This window comes from Scyliorhinus torazame, chromosome 3 (assembly GCF_047496885.1).
Source record: "Scyliorhinus torazame isolate Kashiwa2021f chromosome 3, sScyTor2.1, whole genome shotgun sequence".
Lineage (NCBI taxonomy): Eukaryota > Metazoa > Chordata > Chondrichthyes > Carcharhiniformes > Scyliorhinidae > Scyliorhinus > Scyliorhinus torazame.
In genome coordinates, this window is record NC_092709.1 from 153,224,103 (window position 1) to 153,244,134 (window position 20,032).

The window sequence follows — 20,032 nt, forward strand, 5'->3', positions numbered from 1 at the left end:
GCACAGTGGTTAGCACTGTTGCTTCACAGCACCAGGGTCTCTGGTTCGATTCCCGGCTTGGGTCACTGTCTGTGCGGAGTGTGCATGATCTCCCCTGGGTTTCCTCCGGGTGCTCCGGTTTCCTCCCACAAGTCCCGAAAGATGTGCTGTTAGGTGTATTGGACATTCTGAATTCTCCCTCTGTATACCCGAACATGTGCTGGAATGTAGCGACTAGAGGCTTTTCACAGTAACTTCATTGCCGTGTTAATGTAAGCCTACTTGTGACAGTAAAGATTTTTTTTTAAGTTGCACATTCCCCACTCTCAATCTATAGCCATTCAGATAATTATCTGCCTCCCTTTTTTTTGCTACCAAAGTGGGACCTCAACATTTATCCACATTATACTGCACCTGTCATGTATTTTCCCCACTCACCTTGTCCAAATTACACTGAAGCATCTCTGCATCCTCCTCACAGCTCACCCTCCTACCCAGCTGTAAATTTGGAGATATTACATTTAGCTCCCTCATCTAAATCATTAATATATATTGTGAATAGATGGGGTCCTAGCACTGATAACTGCAGTGCCCCGTTAGTCATTACCTCCCATTTGGGAAAGATCTGTTTATTCCTACTCTGTTTCCTGTGTGACGACCAGTTTTCTATCCATCTCAATACACTACCACAAATCCCATGCACTTTAATTTTACACACTAATCTCTTATGTGGGACTTTATCAAAAGCTTTCTGAAAGTCCAAATAAACCACATCTACTGACCTCCAACATTTTACCTTATGTAAAGTTGAGCTTTGACTATCGCCCTGACCCACACTGGCTCCCGGTTAAGTTCAGGCTGAGGCTGTTATGAATCAGGGAAGTTGGAAAGCAAGTCTCATGCCTAGCCAAAAGGCAAATCCAGAGTTTGCTTGGAAGGGAGCTGGTGAGGATGAATATGAATCACACACAAAACTTCTATATAGTGCCTTTCTTGTGATAAAATATTGAAAGGTGCTTACAGGATTAGAAAACATGACACCGAAATACAAAGAAACATTAGGATTTTAAAATCCTAATTCCCATCCCTGTTTTCAGATTCCTCCATGATCTCACACTGCCATAGCTCTGTAATCACCTCCAGCCCCATAAACCTCCTGAGATGTCTGTGCTCCTCTAATTTTGGCCTCTTGAGCATCCCCGATTTTAATTGTTCGACATCATGCCTTCAGCTGTTAAGGCTGTAAATGCTGGAATCAACCTTTCTGCCTGCCTATCTCCTTTAAGATGCTATTCAAAATCTACATCTTTAACCAAGCCGTTAGCATCTGCCCTAATGTTTCCTTGTGTGACTCTGTATCATATTTTGTTTTATCATCCTGTAAACACCCTGCGATATTTTCTTACACTAAAGATACTATATAAAAGTCATTTTTATGATTCACACTCACCAATACCAGCCCTCTTTCAGGCAAACTCTGGATTTGCCTGTTGGCTAAGCATGGGACTCGCCACCTTCCCTGATTCATAGCAGCCTCAACTTTGACCCACTTTCCCTATCTTGGCAGTTCAGGCCTCTTGATGTTCCAGATGCAGTACTAGCTGTGGGACCTCCTGTTTTCTCACAGGGAGGATACATTCCCTGTCTAGGAATGGTTCCATGATATTAGGCTACTACCTCCAAGCAGAAGGCCAACAAGGAAATTCGGAACAACAGGAAATTTCTGTGTTTTCTGCCAATTTTAAAGTGGAGACTCTCGGAACTGTCCAGAATGTGACATACATTGTGTGTTTAGTCTGTTGAGTGAAAATGTTGCAAGGAGTAGTCGTGAAATAGAGAAATGGTGAGGAAAAAAGTGGTATTCATTAGCAGTGGGAAGTGTATTTTACACAATTTGGCTGTGCATTTTAGAATTATAAGACCATAAGACATAGGAGCGGAAGTAAGGCCATTCGGCCCATCGAGTCCACTCCGCCATTCAATCATGGCTGATTTCAACTCCATTTACCCGCTCTCTCTCCATAGCCCTTAAATTCTTGATTTCTCGAGGAATTATCAACTTCTGTCTTAAAGACACTCAACGTCCCGGCCTCCACCGCCCTCTGTGGCAATGAATTCCACAGACCCACCACTCTCTGGCTGAAGAAATTTCTCCTCATCTCTGTTCTAAAGTGACTCCCTTTTATTCTAAGGCTGTGCCCCCGGGTCCTAGTCTCCCCTGCTAATGGAAACAACTTCCCTACATCCACCCTATCTAAGCCATTCATTATCTTGTAAGTTTCTATTAGATCTCCCCTCAACCTCCTAAACTCCAATGAATATAACCCCAGGATCCTCAGACGTTCATCGTATGTTAGGCCTACCATTCCTGGGATCATCCGTGTGAGTCTCCGCTGGACCCGCTCCAGTGCCAGTATGTCCTTCCTGAGGTGTGGGGCCCAAAATTGCTCACAGTATTCTAAATGGGGCCTAACTAATGCTTTATAAAGCTTCAGAAGTACATCCCTGCTTTTATATTCCAAGCCTCTTGAGATGAATGACAACATTGCATTTGCTTTCTTAATTACGGACTCAACCTGCAAGTTTACCTTTAGAGAATCCTGGACTAGGACTCCCAAGTCTCATAGTCCCATGGGCTATGTTTTCATATTCTTGAAGTCTGCTGTTTTGTGCATTTATGATTTTGTTTGATTATGAAAAAACTTTCACTTTATAATGTTGCTAATGCAGTTTTAGGGAGCACTTATTTATAGTTAAAGTTTTGTTATCAACAGCCTGACTATTTTGTAGATGTGGAATTGTGGTTTCATTTGCAATTTATTGATTTATCAGATGTTCAGTAATCCGGATTAGTTGCTGCCAAAAACAAATTGTACAGCCCGTGCTGAGTAAGCATACTCTGTATGTTAGTGGAAAGTCTGCCTACCCTCCTATTCTGTTTGATCTGTCTTCTCCCACCACTGGAGTGGAAACCAGAACTAGGCAATGGCACTAGAGAGTTGAAAATTGACAGCAACTGAATTAGCACACTGCTCAAACTAACCTATGGTACCATCCACACAATGACCTGTACATAAATCAACCCCACTTCTTTCAAATCCAATTGGCGATGTAATTGTTTACTTTTAAACTGCAATAATATCCATATATACTACTTAGAAAATAAATATGAAGAGCATCCCAATCAAAACATTTGTATTCTTTCTTTGAGGCCAACCTAGAGAATTGCATTTGCATTGGTGGGAAAAATATGAGCAACACATTTAAACTTGGGTGAGATATCTGTCTTACAAATATTTCTGTTTGTATTGTGGAGCAAGACATTTATTAGTTTAAGTTCATATTTCTTTAAAGTGGAGCATAGAAATCTTTTTATGATGAACTGGATGAAGCTGGCAACAAGTGAGAGATAAAGAATAAGAGATATAAGGGAAGAGCGGGCAGCACGGTAGCACTGTGGCCTCACAGCGCCAGGGTCCCAGGTTTGATTCCCTGCTGGGTCACTGTCTGTGCGGAGTCTGCACGTTCTCCCCGTGTCTGCGTGAATTTCCTCCGGGTGCTCTGGTTTCTTCCCAGTCCGAATGTGCAGGTTAGGTGGATTGGCCATGATAAATTGCCCTTACTGACCAAAAAAAAGGTTAGATGGGGTTACTGGGTTACGGGGATAGGGTGGAAGTGAGGGCTTGAGTGGGTCGGTGCAGACTCAATGGGCTGAATGGCCACCTCCTGCACTGTATGTTATCATAGAATTTACAGTGCAGAAGGAGGCCATTCAGCCCATCGAGTCTGCACCGGCTCTTGGAAAGAGCACCCTACCCAAGATCATCACCTCCACCCTATCCCCATAACCCAATAACTCCACCCAACACTAAGGGCAATTTTGGACACTAAGGGCAATTTATCATGGCCAATCCACCTAACCTGCACATCTTTGGACATGTTCCTTGTGGAGGTGGGAGATGATGCATTTTGGGAAAAAAAACAAAAGATGCTGAAGGTTGAGGAGGAACAGAAATCTATGGGTTCAAGTACAGAACGTTGGAGAAGGATGGTTAGGTAGATGGGATTATGAGCTGGGCATAATTGGGATGGGAGTGGAGATGTGACTGCAACTGGAGACTGGTTTTGGGGGGACAATTGGGGGTGGCCATTCCATTACCCCACCCATGTCCTTTTTAAAAGGGTTAATATGGAAAGACTTTCCTCTGATTAGAGAGTCAATACCGAGGAACCCATCCATTAACATGCACATAGAGTGTGGGGAGAGGTAGAATTGCTGTACGACAGAATGCAGTCATGGAATGGACCATACATATTTGAGGGTAAATTGTAAGCAAATTAAAACAGGAAAAATGTAATGCTTTGTAATGCGAGCAGTACATTGGCCAGAATTTTGCTGTAGTCCTGAATCACTCCTTGTTGTTACTGCTTCTCTGAAATTGTCTGCAGAATAATGCAGAAATCTAGAGATTGCCATCAGCCACTCTTATGTTTCTCCATAGATTGAGACCTTGAAGTTCCTACAGACTAATTTATTAGAAATCACTGACTTGAAGGGAACTTTGGCTTTATGCTACTAGTCATCCTGTGAAACCCATTGGAAAAAGTCACACCTTGTTGAATGTCGTGTAATGGGGTTTTTAATGGTGTATCAAGTTCAGAATTTATTTTGAACAACTTTTCTGGTTCAGAGGATGTCAAATTTCTCATAATGATAAAGTCCCACACTTACTTTTAAGTTTGTTTGATATATCCACTTTAATCTTAATCTCAGTGTCCAAGTTCCAGTCTTTATTTTTCTCTCTCTAAAATTACATTAAAAAGTGAAGGATAACTTTCAGGTTTGCTGTTTGTATGAATTTTCAATTGATTTGGGTGCTTGGCCTGCATAATGACAATACTGTTGCTGAATGCCTGGAGATCCCCTTGACTTGGTGCCCGAATTAAATATGATTTGGAAAAGGTGAAATCCATTCTGCAAGATCGATGGACCTTTGTGGGCAACTTTCTTTGAGGTCAGTGGCAAGCACCATCACTTCACTGCTGACCTCAAATTTCAGATCAGTGGAATTTATTTTTAAATGGTGTTAACAAAAAACTTGCACAAGTACTGTGGTTGTAAACTCTTTGTGTTCTATTTTGCTCTGGTTAAATATTTCAGTATATTTTAATTTTAAAATTGTTTTTCCACAGCACCTAGTGATGAATGCTCTATTACTGCCGACCCTCTTTCCAAATCTCTTGTGATAATTTTATCCCATTTATTGTGTCATGTGCCATACATATTCCCAACGTGTAATATTTTACATGTGTTGCATAGAATTTGATTTGTCCACCAGTTGCGTAATTGATCTTTATACCTGTACAAGCTTTTAATTGCTTCCTCTGTCTCTCATATTCTTCCTTAATGTCAGTAAATTTGACAGGTTTATAATTGGTTTAGACTTTGGAGGCTACATAAAAATAAGGGTTAACATTTGCACCTTAGTTCCCAGTGGACCTGATTTCACAGTAAAAACTGTCCATAATTCAGTGCTGTATTTGAAATATAGATTGTAAATTACAATTTGAGCACTGACCTCTGCAGAAAGCCATTCAACACATTCCAATCTGATAGCACTCTTGAGAGTACTCTGCTCACTATAGCTGGATAAAATCTTGTGAAATAACTTTTAGTTTATCAGAAGTCTTTGATAACGAACTTGACAAAACTTTTCTGATTGTTCAAGTAAATTATGTCGCTACCTACTTTGTAGCATCTCAAAATCGTCAAGGACGTTTGCCGGGTAGGATCTACTACTGAAATAACAAACTAAATGTAAAATATATCATCTATTCTGCTATAGCTTCTGAGTGCTCCTATTGCCTTAGTGTGATATTTTTCATTACCAACATTATTATGGCTTTTATTTTTGCTGACGTTGCAACTGTGTTGCAGTCAGATATTAAATTACAGGCTGTTTGTGTTGTGAACCCTGGACCATTGGGAACTGTCGTGAGAATGTTGAACTTGATTATTTTGTATTAGACCCCTGTAGCTGCTAAAATACTTCCTCCTCATTCGTTTTCGTCTTTGGATACAGGTCCTAAAGTTGGAAACAAGTGCGTTTTTTTATTACTCCGATTGAACAAAATGTCGATCATGCGATTTGATGCTAAGTGTTCAGTTTTCTAGTTTATGGATTTGCGTTACTGCTTGTTCTCGTAACGGCAGAGTGGGTGTGTTTCTCTTTTCATTATTCGTTCTTGGGAGTGTGAGCATTGCTGATTTTATTTGTAAGGGCCCTCCCTGCTGATTCCCCCAATTCCAATTATTTTGTCTTTATCGTTTTTGGGCCATGTATCTTTAAGTCGATCAGAGGAAGTAAGGAACTCGGTGTCAAAATAGTACACTGTGTTATAAAGATTTGTATTCTGGACAGAAGAATCCAGACTTTACGGCATCCAAGAGATTGAAGGGATTTGTTTTGGTTGGTTGGCTGGTGGATGGCATCCAAGAGATTGGAGTGGTGTAGCTTTGCTGGTAAAGGATAGGATCAGTGGTGTTGTGAGAAATGATATAGGCACTGGAGATTAAGACATGGTATCAGTCTGGATAGAAAAAGCAATGGGAAGCAGTCCTTGGGGGGGAGTGATCTATAGGATCCAAACAGTAGTTCTGCAGTGGGGCACAGTATAAACCAACAAATATTGGAGGCTTGTAAGAAAGGTACAATAATAATGGGTGATTTTAATATGCTGATAGACTGGATTAGTAAAAATTGGCAAGGGTAGCCTTGAGGGAGAGTTCATTGAATGTATTCGAGATTGTTTCTGGGAGCAGTATGTTGTGGAACCAACCAGGAAGTGGGCTATTCTGGATTTGGTATTGTGCACCAATGACCTCATTGTTCAGGATCCTCGAGGGAAGAGTAATCATAGCATGACAGAATTTCATGTTCAGTTTGAGGGTGAGAAACTGGAGTCCCACAATAGCGTTCTGGAGTTAAACAAAGGCAATTAGGGCGGCATGAGGACTGATCTGGCCCAAGTGGACTGAGCAGGAAGATTAAAAGGTAGGACAGTTGATCAGCAGTGGCAGTTTTAATGAGATATTCAATTCCTCCCAACTAGAATGTATTCGAGAGAGGAAGAAAGATTGTAAGAGGGGGGAAAAAATCCATGGCTAAGCAAGAAAGTTAAAGATAACGTAAAGATGCATATTACAATGCAAAGGCCAGTGTGGAACATTGGAAGATGAGAAACTTTTTAAAGATCAAGCAAAAGTTACTAAAAAAAAGTGATTAAAAAGAGCAAAGGTAAATTATGAAAGAAAACAGCGCAAAATATAAACTAGAATCGCACAAGCTTCTATAAGTATATACAAAGGAAGAAAGTAGTTAAAGTGAATATTGATCCTCTGGCAGATGAGACTGATATATTAGGGAACACAGAAATGGCAGAGATGCTAAATCAATATTTTGTCTCCGTTTTCATGGTGGAGGACACTAGTACAACCCCAATAATAACAAGTAAGGCCGAGGTAAACGAAAGGGAGGAACTTAGAACAATCATCATCAATAGCGAACAAATAGTGAGCAAAACTATTAGGATTGATGGCAGACAAGTCCCCAGGGCCTGATGGCCTACATCCTAGGATCTTAAAGGAACTGGCAGTAGAGATAGTGCATCCATTGGTTATAATATTCCAAAGTTCCCTGATGTGGGAAAGGTTCCAATGGGTTGGAAAAATGCTAATATAATGCCCATATTCAAAAGGGAGGGAGGCAGAAAGTTCGGTCCTCGGGGCCCAACTGTTTATAATATATTTTAATGACTTGTATGTAGGAAAATAAGGTATTGTATCCAAATTTGCAGACAAAATAGATGGGCTAATACGTTGCAATGAAGAAATAAGGAATTTACAAATGTATATGGATAGGTTAGTTGAGTGGGCCAAAATTTGGCAGATGGAGTTTAATGAAAGTGTGAGGTATTCATTTTGGTCAAAAAATGGAAAGGCAACTTATTGGGCGGGATTCTCCGCCCCCCCTCCGGGTAGGAAAATCGCGCCACGCAGCCCTGACGCTGGGACGCGATTCTCACACCCCTGTGAAAATGGCCGCGCGCGAATGGCGCCGGGCCGCACGGAGAATCGCCGCAAACGGCCGTAGCAGCGATTATCCGGTGGGCCAGCGATTCGCCGGGCTGGATGGGCTGAAGTCCCGCCGGCGCGACCGGATGTCACGCCGGCGCTGTTCCAACATGCTACAAAACAGCGTCAGCCAGTCGTGCTGCGGTGCGCGACGGCTTGGGGGGGGGGGGGCACATCCGCTGCCAGGGGTGGCCCCACACATCCACTGCTGGGGGAGAAGGTGGGGATGGCCCCACACATCCGCTGCCGGAGGTGGGGGTGGCGGTGGGGGCAGTAGGGGCGTGGAAGGCTGCGGAGGGCCACGGCTCGCCATGATGTCGGACCCGCGGTCGACCACCCAGCCCGTCCGCCGTCGCGGCCCACGGGGCCCGGCCGTCCTGACGTATGCCAGACCCCCCCCCCCCCCCGCCCGCCCCCACCAGACGGGCGGCACCCGTCGGCGGGTGGCTCCAGGGTGGCGCACACAGCAGTGCCAGTGGACAGTGGTCCTGGCAGGGGGAACGGCCGACAGGTGCCAGGGCACCGAGGGGGTGGGGCGCGTGCTGGCAACCGGGCCTACCATGCTGCCCATGGCACCTGGCCGTGGAGGGGGGTATACCAATGATGAAACCCTGTCTAGTCCCACCCCCCACAGATCCTACAATGTTCAGCCATCTTCCAGCGTTGATGGCTGCCGTGGCGGAGGCTGCTGCCCTGCATGAGGCCCAGTGGGAGCAGGAGCACGGGCGTGAGAGGGAGGTGGTGGAGCCAGCAGTACAGCAGCGGGCCGCAGTGGGGCATGTGCAAGGCGCCCAGGCCGCAGTGCCACACGCCCGAGAGACGCAGGAGGGGCACCACGCCGTGCGGGAGCCACAGCATGGGGATGCCGAGAGGGAGGAGGAGGAGGGTGTGCCACGGCCATGGAGGCGTCCGATGTGACACCGTGTGTACCGGCCCCACATGTCCTTCGAGGACCTCCCGGACAGGGTGTGCAGGAGGAGACTGCGGATGAGCCGCGAGACCGTTGCCCGCATCTGCCACCTGATGGCACACCTGGCACCACGTGGAACCGGGGGTGGACATGCCATCCCGGTGGCCGTCAAGGTGACGGTCGCCCTCAACCTCTTCGCGACGGGTTTGTTCCAGTCGCCGAGTGGGACCTGTCTGGCATCTCCAAGCCATCGGTGCACAGGTGCATCTGGGCCGTCACCGACTCCCTGTATGACATCGCGGACCGGTACATATAGTTCCCTGCGGACTGCGCCCATCAGGATGCCCGCGGAGCGGGGGTTCACCGCTGTTGCCCAGATGCCCATGGTGCAGGGGGCGATCGATGGAGTGCACATCGCCATGTGGCCCACCTCTGAGGAAAGGACCATGTGCCTAAACAGGAAGGGTACACATTCAATGAACGTGCAGGTTGTCTGCGACCACAGGATGACAATCCTGCACGTCTGCGCCAGGTACCCTGGCAGTGTGCATGACTCCTTTATACTGGCCCAATCGTTCATCCCTGCCGTGTTCGAGGGACCCCCCCCCCCCCACCCTTTTCCCGGCTGCGGGGCTGGTTGCTGGGCGACAGGGGTTACCCGTTGCGTTCGTGGCTGATGACGCCTATATGGAGGTCCCAGACCGACGCGGAGCAACGCTACAACGATGCCCATGCAGCGACCAGGGGTGTGGTCGAGAGGTGCTTTGGGCTGCTCAGGATGCGCTTCAAATGCCTGGACCGCTCTGGAGGGGCCTTCCAGTACCCGTCTGAGAGGGTCGGCCGCATCGTCGTGGTCTGCTACATCCTGCACAACACAGCCCAGCAGAGGGGCGATGTGCTGGAGGAGGAGGACGGTCAGGATGAGGGGAACTCCTCCCAGATGAGGGGGGAGCCGATGCACGGGACATGGGGGATGGACGGGAACACTAGGCTGCCCGGCGGCGCCGGCTGGGCCAGGAGGCACGGGAGGCGCTGCTAGCTGCCTGTTTTGGCGACCACGGTGGGCGCAGTAGTGATGGGTATGGGCATAGGCAGCAGGTTTGGCACCTCCCCAAAGGACGACCACCCTCACCTCCCCCACCCCCACCACAACACCCTCACCTATCCCATCCCCAACCCCCCCACGAACCACAACACCCGCATGCACACCACCCCTCCATGACACATTTGCCTGCGGCACAACGGGATGGGGGCACACGGTCGATGGTGTACGAGGGTCTGCTACAAGGCATGGAGGATGATGACAGCCTGCTCTGCGATGGGCTCCGAGCCATACATCGTTCGACAATGTCTGACTCATGGCCACATCAAGACCCTCCACCTGGGTGGACTCTGCACGCAGCCCTGACACTGCATCTCGTGGCCCTGTCGTATGGCCGGGGGCGGGCTGGCGTCGGGGAACTGTGTGCGTGTGTGCGTGCGTGCGTGCATGCGTGCATGTCCGCGCGCCTGGACGGGCCCCAGCACCTCCTCCCCCCTCCGGGTGGCAGGTGGCCCCCGGGGTTCTCCATGGGGTGCGGGTGGATCCAGCACCTGGAGCACCAACATCGCCTGGCGCTGCCAGATGTTCATAGCCTTGGAGCTCGGGGAGTGCGCCATCTGTGTCTGCCTCTGTACAACGCCGTCCATCACCCGGCCGATGGCGCTGATGCTGTCAGCGATGGCCTGCTGGGACTGGGCCGTGGCCTGCTGGGACTGGGCCAGATTGATGAGCGCATCTGCGATGTTCAGCTGGCTCTGGTCCATGGCTTCCTGTGCAACGGCAGCCCTATCCCAGGCTGCAGATGCCGCGAGCCCAGATAGCCCCAGGCCTTGCATGCTCAGACCCATGCCCGACACCGTCGCCACCATTGTCTCCACCGCGGACCCGACCCATGCGGTGTTCGCCTGTGTGGCACTCATAACCGGCACCATTTCCTGCTCCTGGACGCGGATGCACTCCTGCACTTGCGTCTGCAGGTGCTGGAAGCCGGCCGTCACCTTCTCATGCCCCTGGGTCCCCGGTCTATGGGTGGGCGGGGGAACTCCAGGAACCCGGGAGCCGTCCGGGCGACAGGTGTTTGCCGGGGCTGGGCTGCTCTCCCACTGTCAGGCCCCTCGGATGCTCCTACCTACTGTACCGGAGCGGCTGTGTGGTGCACACCAGTTAGTATCCCAGAAGCTTCACCACTAACATGGCCAACCGAGGTGAGTGTCTCTGCGATGGCGGGGGGTGGAGGAGACAGCTGTGACGCAACCTCAGTGTCTTCATCGGACCTGTGGTCGGGGGTCCCCTGGGGTGCCGTGTCCTGTCTGTCCGTCCCTCCATGTTAGTGTCGTGTTGTGTTGTGTCCTTTCATGTCTGTGCCCTGTGTGCTGGTGTCCTGTGTGGTTGTGTTGTGTCCGTCTGTCCCCTGTGTGCTTGTGCTCTGTGTCGTCGTGTCGTCACTGGATTGGGCCTGGGGGCTGTTGTTGGAGCTGCCCTCCCCGTCGCTGCTAGAGTCCCTGTGGGCTGGCCGCCCAGGAGCTGGCCGGGGGCGGTGTAAGCCTGATGTGCCCGGTTGGTCTGCGTCGGCTGGCCTACCAGGTGCTGGATGCGGCTGGTGTCTGCCAGGTGCTCCGGGGCGGTCACCGCGTAGCCCTGCAACACACAATACACCATCATAGTTAGGCGGGTGCAGGGGTGTGTGGGCCGTGGTGCGGGCTGTGGGGGGGGGGGGGCAAAGAGAGGGCTGAGAGGGTGGTGGGGGGAGAGGGCTGAGAGGGTGGTGGGGGGAGAGGGCTGAGAGGGGGGTGGGGGGAGAGGGCTGAGAGGGGGGTGGGGGGAGAGGGCTGAGAGGGGGGTGGGGGGAGAGGGCTGAGAGGGGGGTGGGGGGAGAGAGCTGAGAGGGGGTGGGGGGAGAGGGCTGAGGGGGGGTGGGGGGAGAGGGCTCTGAGGGGGGGTGGGGGGAGAGGGCTGAGGGGGGGTGGGGGGAGAGGGCTGAGAGGGGGGTGGGGGGAGAGGGCTGAGAGGGGGGTGGGGGGAGAGGGCTGAGAGGGGGGTGGGGGGAGAGGGCTGAGAGGGGGGTGGGGGCTGAGAGGGGGGTGGGGGGTGAGGGCTGAGAGGGGGGTGGGGGGAGAGGGCTGAGAGGGGGGTGGGGGGAGAGGGCTGAGAGGGGGGTGGGGGGGAGAGGGCTGAGAGGGGGGTGGGGGGAGAGGGGGGTGGGGGGAGAGGGCTGGGAGGGGGGTGGGGGGAGAGGGCTGAGAGGGGGGTGGGGGGAGAGGGCTGAGAGGGGGGTGGGGGGAGAGGGCTGAGAGGGGGGTGGAGGGAGAGGGCTGAGAGGGGGGTGGGGGGAGAGGGCTGAGAGGGGGGTGGAGGGAGAGGGCTGAGAGGGGGGTGGGGGGAGAGGGCTGAGTGAGGGGGGAGAGGGCTGAGGGGGGGGTGGGGGCTGAGAGGGGGTGGGGGGAAGAGGGCTGAGAGGGGGGTGGGGGGAGAGGGCTGAGAGGGAGGGCGAGGGCTGATAGGGGGTGAGGAGGCCTGGGGGGGCAGGCAGAGGAGGGATCTTACTTGGTGGCGCACCCCCGATCTCGGCATGGGCAATCACCCGGTCCTCGGGTGCACCGGCTATGTCCAGTGCCCTCTGCTCGTGCACGGTGAGCTGGCGCAGGTCAGGTTCACCCCCTCCTGTTCGGGCTCGCTACCGTTGGTTATGGGCGCTCTTTTCCTGGGGGCGGGAGGGGGGAAGGAATAACAGCATTGTTAGGCGGTCCACTGCATGCAGTTGGGCCTATGTTGGCATGGGTGCACAGGGCTAACGCGGCTTGTATGGGTGGCTGCGGCCATGTGCCTCACAGCTGTGGTTGTACCATCCCCCTGGGGAGGGGGTGGGTGTCACATATGTGGGGGGTAAGGGGATTGGTGCCATGGGCACATTGCTGGGTACTCACCCTGGCTGCCCTCAGTAGGTCGTGGAGCTTTTTGCGGCACTGCTCGCCAGTCCTGGGTGTCACCGCGGTGGCGCTCACGGCCGCGCCCACCTCCCTCCACAGACGGCGGGCCATGTTTGCTGGCACCCTCCTCTCGAGGGCATCCAGCAGCGTCCCCAGGTCGTGGTGTGTGAACCTGGGCGCTGCTCGGCGTGGTACCATGGTCCCCCGTCGGTGGCTTGTGCGCTCACGTCACCTGTTGTGCGCCGCGGCGCCGTGTCGTTTACGTGGCGCCGGGTCTCCGAAGCTGCGCCCCCGCGCTCCGCCATGCCCCTGCTAGCCCACTTGTAGGCCGGAGAATGCCGCCTCGGAACGAGCGCCGGCAGCGAGGTAAAACGTTTTCCCACCGGCGCCCACACTCTGTCGCGGGAGCGGAGAATCGCGGCCAATTATCTAAAAGTAAAGAAACAAGTGCTTCGGTACAAAGGCAACTGGGTGTCCTCGTGCATGAATCGCAGAAAACTAGTATGTAGGTACAGTAGGTCATAAGTACGGCAAAAGGAATTTTGACCTTTATTGCTAAAGGAATAGAATATAAAACTAGGGAAATGCTGCTGTAACTGTACAAGGCATTGGTGAGACTGCATCTGGAGTACTGTGTATAGGTTTGGACCCCTTATTTGAGGGGGGATGTAATTGCATTAGAGGCAGTTCAGAGGACTTCCACTAGATTGATTCCACAGATGAGGGATTTGTCTTGTGAAGAAAGATTGAGCAGTTTAGGCCTATACATAGAAGAATGAGAGGAGATCTAATTATAGAATTTACAATGCAGAAGGAGGCCATTCGGTCCATCGAGCCTGCACTGGCTCTTGGAAAGAGCACCCTACCCAAGCCCACACCCCCACCCCATCCCCATAACCCAGTAACCCCACCCAACACTAAGGGCAATTTTGGACACTAAGGGCAATTTAGCATGGCCAATCCACCTAACCTGCACATCTTTGGACTGTGGGAGGAAACCGGAGCACCCGGAGGAAACCCACGCACACATGGGGAGAGCATGCAGACTCCGCACAGACAGTGACCCAAGCCGGGAATCGAACCTGGGACCCTGGAGCTGTGAAGCGATTGTGCTAACCACCATGCTACCATGCTGCCCTATATACCTAATTGAGGTATATAAGATGATAAAAGGTATTGACAAAGTAGACGTAGAGCGAATGCTTCCTCTTGTGGGGCAATCTAGAATGAGAGTTTTAGTTTTAGTATAAGGGATAGCAGATTTAAAACCGATGAAGAGAAATTACTTCTCTCAAAGGGTCGTGAATCTGTGGAATTCACTAAGCCAGACTGCGGTGGATGCCAAGATATTGAGTAAATTTAAGGAAGAGATAGACAGATTTTTAATTAGTAATGGGTTAAAGGGTTATGGAGAGAACAGGTAAGAAAATGGAGTTGAGGCTGAGATATAATCAGCCATGATTGTATTGAATGGCGGGGTGGGCTTCAGGGTTGAATTATCTATGCCTCCTAGTTCTTGTATTCTTATGTTCAATAACCATCATATTTGTGCTCAATGGTTTCTGGTAGGATCGCGTTCAGCTCCAGACTTCATTGCAGCTTTAATTCAAATGCGGACAAAAGAGCTGAATTCTTGAGGTGAAAGTGACTACCTTTGATATCAAGGCAACATTTGACTGAGTGTGATACCTTCCAAAACTGAACAAAAGTAAGGTCAGTCGGGATTGGTTGAAAAACCTTGAGTCAGACCTAGCACAGGAAGAAGGTAGTCGCCAGCATTTATCCCTAATTGCTCTTGAGAACCATGATGTGGAGATGCCGGCGTTGGACTGGGGTGAGCACAGTAAGAAGTTTTACAACACCAGGTTAAAGTCCAACAGGTTTGTTTCGATGTCACTAGCTTTCGGAGCGCTGCTCCTTCCTCGGGTGAATGAAGAGGTATGTTCCAGAAACATATATATAGACAGATTCAAAGATGCCAGACAATGCTTGGAATGCGAGCATTAGCAGGTGATTAAATCTTTACATATCCAGAGATGGGGTAACCCCAGGTTAAAGAGGTGTGAATTGTGTCAAGCCAGGACAGTTGGTAGGATTTCGCAGGCCAGATGGTGGGGGATGAACGTAATGCAACATGAATCCCAGGTCCCGGTTGAGGCCGCACTCATGTGTGCGGAACTTGGCTATAAGCTTCTGCTCGGCGATTCTGCGTTGTCGCGCGTCCTGAAGGCCGCCTTGGAGAATGCTTACCCGGAGATCAGAGGCTGAATGCCCTTGACTGCTGAAGTGTTCCCCGACTGGAAGGGAACATTCCTGCCTGGTGATTGTCGCACAATGTCCGTTCATTCGTTGTCGCAGCGTCTGCATGGTCTCGCCAATGTACCACGCTTCGGGATATCCTTTCCTGCAGCGTATGAGGTAGACAACGTTGGCCGAGTTGCATGAGTATGTACCGCGTACCTGATGGGTGGTGTTCTCTCGTGTAATGGTGGTATCCATGTCGATGATCTGGCACGTCTTGCAGAGATTGCCATGGCAGGGTTGTGTGGTGTCGTGGTCACTGTTCTGAAGGCTGGGTAGTTTGCTGCAAACAATGGTTTGTTTGCGGTTGCGCGGTTGTTTGAAGGCAAGTAGTGGGGGTGTGGGGATGACCTTGGCAAGATGTTCATCTTCATCGATGATGTGTTGAAGGCTGTGAAGAAGATGTCATAGTTTCTCCGCTCCGGGAAAGTACTGGATGACGAAGGGTATTCTGTCGGTTGTGTCCCATGTTTGTCTTCTGAGGAGGTTGGTGCGGTTTTTTGCTGTGGCGCGTTGGAACTGTCGATCGATGAGTCGAGCGCCATATCCCGTTCGTACGAGGGCATCTTTCAATGTCTGTAGATGTCTGTTACGCTCCTCCTTGTCTGAGCAGATCCTGTGTATACGGAGAGCTTGTCCATAGGGGGTGGCTTCTTTAATGTGTTTAGGGTGGAAGCTGGAGAAGTGGAGCATCGTGAGGTTATCCGTGGGTTTGCGGTAAAGCAAAGTGCTCAGGTGACCGTCCTTGATGGAGACGAGTGTGTCCAAGAATGCAACTGATTTTGGAGAGTAGTCCATGGTGAGTCTGATGGTTAGCTACACTCATGGTGCTGTTAAGGGGCGGGTTCCAGCAGCAGTTCCTCAGGGCATCATTCCAGCCCAGTTATCTATAGTTGCTTTGTAATTTGCTTCTAGTTCCCTGATTGAGTGGGAAGAAGTAACTGTCTTTGATGCTATTTGGTGTAATACCCTTGTTAATAAAATCTTTCAACTTGCTGTGCACAATACCAGTCTGTGGTTAGAAATTCCCGTCAAATGACATCCCTTGCTGGCTTAGTGGTTAAAAATCAGTCCATCTGTAGGGAAGCTGCAATTCACCTTGGCTACCTTAGGATGTGGAAGGAAGAAAATTGATCCCCCTTCTCAGTGCTAGTATTTAGTATTCAGCAACACATGCTGGAAGCACAAGTACAGGATTGCATTTATTGTGCCCAGATCTGGTTAACTAATCAGCCAGCACCTAACTGTCTAGATCTGCACATGAGGCGGCAAAGCTATTTAGGTGAGATGCTGGAACAAAATGATTTGGAGGCATACTCTACCATTCTTTCCTCCTTTAAAGATGACGGCTGGAAGTAAGACACTGAAGTTGATGCAGTTGTATACCTGATAAGGTATGTTCAGACTACTGCTGAGTCATGACTGTCCATCTGCCAGCTTGAGGGAATTGAATTTAAAGGGTCAAGATACTGAGTGGAGGCTGCCACTTGACTGAAATACTGGAACAGTGAAGAAATCCAGTTTGATTTGCATGTGGAAATATATGGGCACTTGATAAGCATCAGACAGCAAAGTTTTTATATTGCCACCACCTCTATCTTGTTACTCAATAGTGAAGAAGCAATGGGGCATTGACAGCTAATTATGCTGGGGAAGTGTGAGGAATGAAGATAACACTTGCAGGAATTACACATACTATATGTCATGGCCTCTTTCTGCACTGTAAATTATATGATCTATGCTTAATGTTTTACTAATCAATCTGTAGCATTGCACAAGAAGACAAATTCAAATGCAATATTTAGTCAGGTAATGATGTATAATGGAATCCAGATGAAGATGGGTGGCCAAAATCATCAGCTGGTCAATGGAAAGAGGGTACAAAGTGAGGGAATTTAAAAAAAAAAAAAGATCAGGGAAGGAAACAGTGGCTATAGCAGGGGTGGGTGCAAAGCTAATGTACTGCTCTTGATAGGAGGAAATAGTGAGTCAAATGGTACTCGGTGAGGGGAAAAAGGCATTGTGGTGCAGAAATCATGGTGAGGACTAGCAGGAGAATTCTGCAGGAATTTGTTATTTCTCAATTGGATTACGATACAAAAGCTTTGTTTGGAGGCTTAAATGAATGCGATGTGCAGTTCTTGTTTGCAGGAGATGTCTCGTATGCTCATGTCTTGGGTACATTAAAATGGATTCAGCGCCGGCGAGAGGGGTCATGGCAGTTGTTTCTTCAGTATTGGGTTTTCAGTCACCTTTGGAAAAGGAGCATATGGGAGGGGCCTCGAATTGGGCTTTAAAAAGCCTGATTCTTAATGCAATGAAAGAGTGACATTTTCATACAGACTTATTATTGTGTAATGCCCCCCAATGGATAGGTAGTGAAGCTACATGTATACAGACTTGCAGAATCTACTCAAATTATGTTATGGCCGTTATTGAGTTTGGTACACCTGTTATGTGACAGATATTTAGCATTTATAATAGTAAAGTTCTAACTGGTATCTTGGTTATGAAAAATGACAAGACCAGGAAAACAAGTTCTCAATTCAGGAAATGGCAATTTTACTAAGTTAAGATGTTAATTAAAGTTGGACTGGAAGCAACTACTTGAAGATCAAGCAGTGTCATGTCAGGAGATAGTGGAAGTTCACAAAAGAAAGAGGGTGGTACTCTCAAACGTCAAGCCCCTTGGATTTCAAGGAGATTACAAGATAGGATAAGACAGAAAATGCGAGCTTATGTCAGATACTGAGAGCTCCATTCCAATGTTCCCCTCTAACTTCTGTATGCTCGAAGTGACCTGCTTATTGCACTGCATGGTCCCTTTTAAGAGTCCTGTATGACTGTGCATGACGACGACATAAAGGGAATGTTTCTTTGCGTGCGCCCTGATTGTTCGCTGCGCAGCTCATTCCTGATTGTTGTGCAGCTGGGAGGAACATTGTGTAATTCTGCAGAAAGTCTGGAGGAGTATAGAAAGTGCAGGGTGAAATTTAAAAGTCAATTAGGAAAACAGGACATGAAAAAAAGAATTGGTAAGTAAATTTAAGGAAAACCCAAAGATGTGTTTGAAGCACGACAATAGCCAAGGAAAGAGTAGGGTCTGTTTGAAGCCAAAATGGTAAAACCTGCGTCTGGGCCTGGTTCTTAAATTAATAATTTATAAATTTGCATGGGGGAGGGAGAGGGGTTGCCAACATTATATTTGAGGAGAAGATCGGATACAGTGAGGGAAGGAATATTAAGCGGTTTAAGATCCGTGAAAGTAGGTAAATTGCCAGGCCTAGATTGCTTCACAATGCCAGGGTCCCAGGTTCATTTCCCAGCTTGGGTCACTATCTGTTTGGAGTCTGCACGTTCTCTCTGGGTCTGCGTGCGTTTCCTCCAGTGCTCCGGTTTCCTCCCACAAATCCCGAAAGACGTGCTGTTCGATAATTTGGACATTCTGAATTCTCCCTCTGTGTACCCGAAAAGGTGCTGAATGTGGCTTGGGGCTTTTCACAGTAACTTCATTGCAGTGTTAATGTAAGCCTACTTGGGACAATAAAGATTATTTTTTTAAAAAGTGATCTCGAGCTGTTAAGAGGAGCAAGTGAGGAAAGAGCAGAGGCTCTGGCCATCATTTTCCAATCGTCTCTTGATACAGACATGGTCATGACAGACTGTTAATGTTGTTTAAAAAGGAAGGGATGGACCAAGTAATTACAACTTGACCTAATTTGTGGCCAAATTATTGGAAGAAATTCCAATAACACTATCAATTGTCATTTAGAAAGATTAATCAAGGGCAGTCAGTGGATTTATTTGTGGGAGTACATAGAACATAGGACAGTACAGCACAGAACAGGCCCTTCGGCCCTCGATGTTGTGCCGAGCATTGTCCGAAACCAAGATCAAGCTATCTCACTCCCTGTCATTCTGGTGTGCTCCATGTGCCTATCCAGTAACCGCTTGAAAGTTCCTAAAGTGTCCGACTCCACTATCACAGCAGGCAGTCCATTCCGCACCCTAACCACTCTGAGTAAAGAACCTACCTCGGGCATATCTCCCACCCTGAATCTTATAGTTATGCCCCCTTGTGACATCTACATCCACCCGAGGAAATAGTCTCTGAACCCCTCATTATCTTATAAACCTTTATTAAGTCGTTTCTCATCCTCCTCCGCTCCAAAGAGAAAAGCCCTAGCTCCCTCAACCTTTCCTCATAAGCCCTATCCTGCAAACCAGGCAGCATCCTGGTAAATCTCCTTTGCACCCTTTCCAGTGCTTCCACATCCTTCCTATAATGAGGTGACCAGACTGCACACAATACTCCAAATGTGGTCTCACCAGGGTCATGTATAGTTGCAGCATAACCCCGTGGCTCTTAAACTCATGCCCCTGTTAAAAAAACGCTAAGTAAAAGCAAACAAAATGCTGAAAAAATCTGCAGGCAACATCTGTGGAGAGAGAAACAGAATTTGTTTTAAAATTCCAATTAAGGGGCAAATTAACATGGTCAATCCACCTACCCTGCACATCTTTGAGTTATGGGGATGAGAATGTGCAAACTCCATATGGACAGGGAGAGAGAAACCAAACTCACGGGAATAATTTTTAACCAGCGATTGCCGTCAGAGAGAACAGTGACGTGGACAGATAACCCAGAGAAATGTGATTTTCCTGGTCCCTCGCTGGTGTCGTCACGAAGTTACACCCACAAAGGGATTTTAATACATATAGGGTGCGATCTAGCAGAA

General features: G+C 49.0%; 1 protein-coding gene across 4 annotated transcripts in view; it reads left to right on the forward strand.

Moving 5' to 3' along the window:
* cpeb2 (cytoplasmic polyadenylation element binding protein 2) overlaps window positions 1–20,032 on the forward strand; it is a 168,359-nt gene that overhangs the window by 9,777 nt on the left and 138,550 nt on the right. The window lies entirely within an intron of this gene.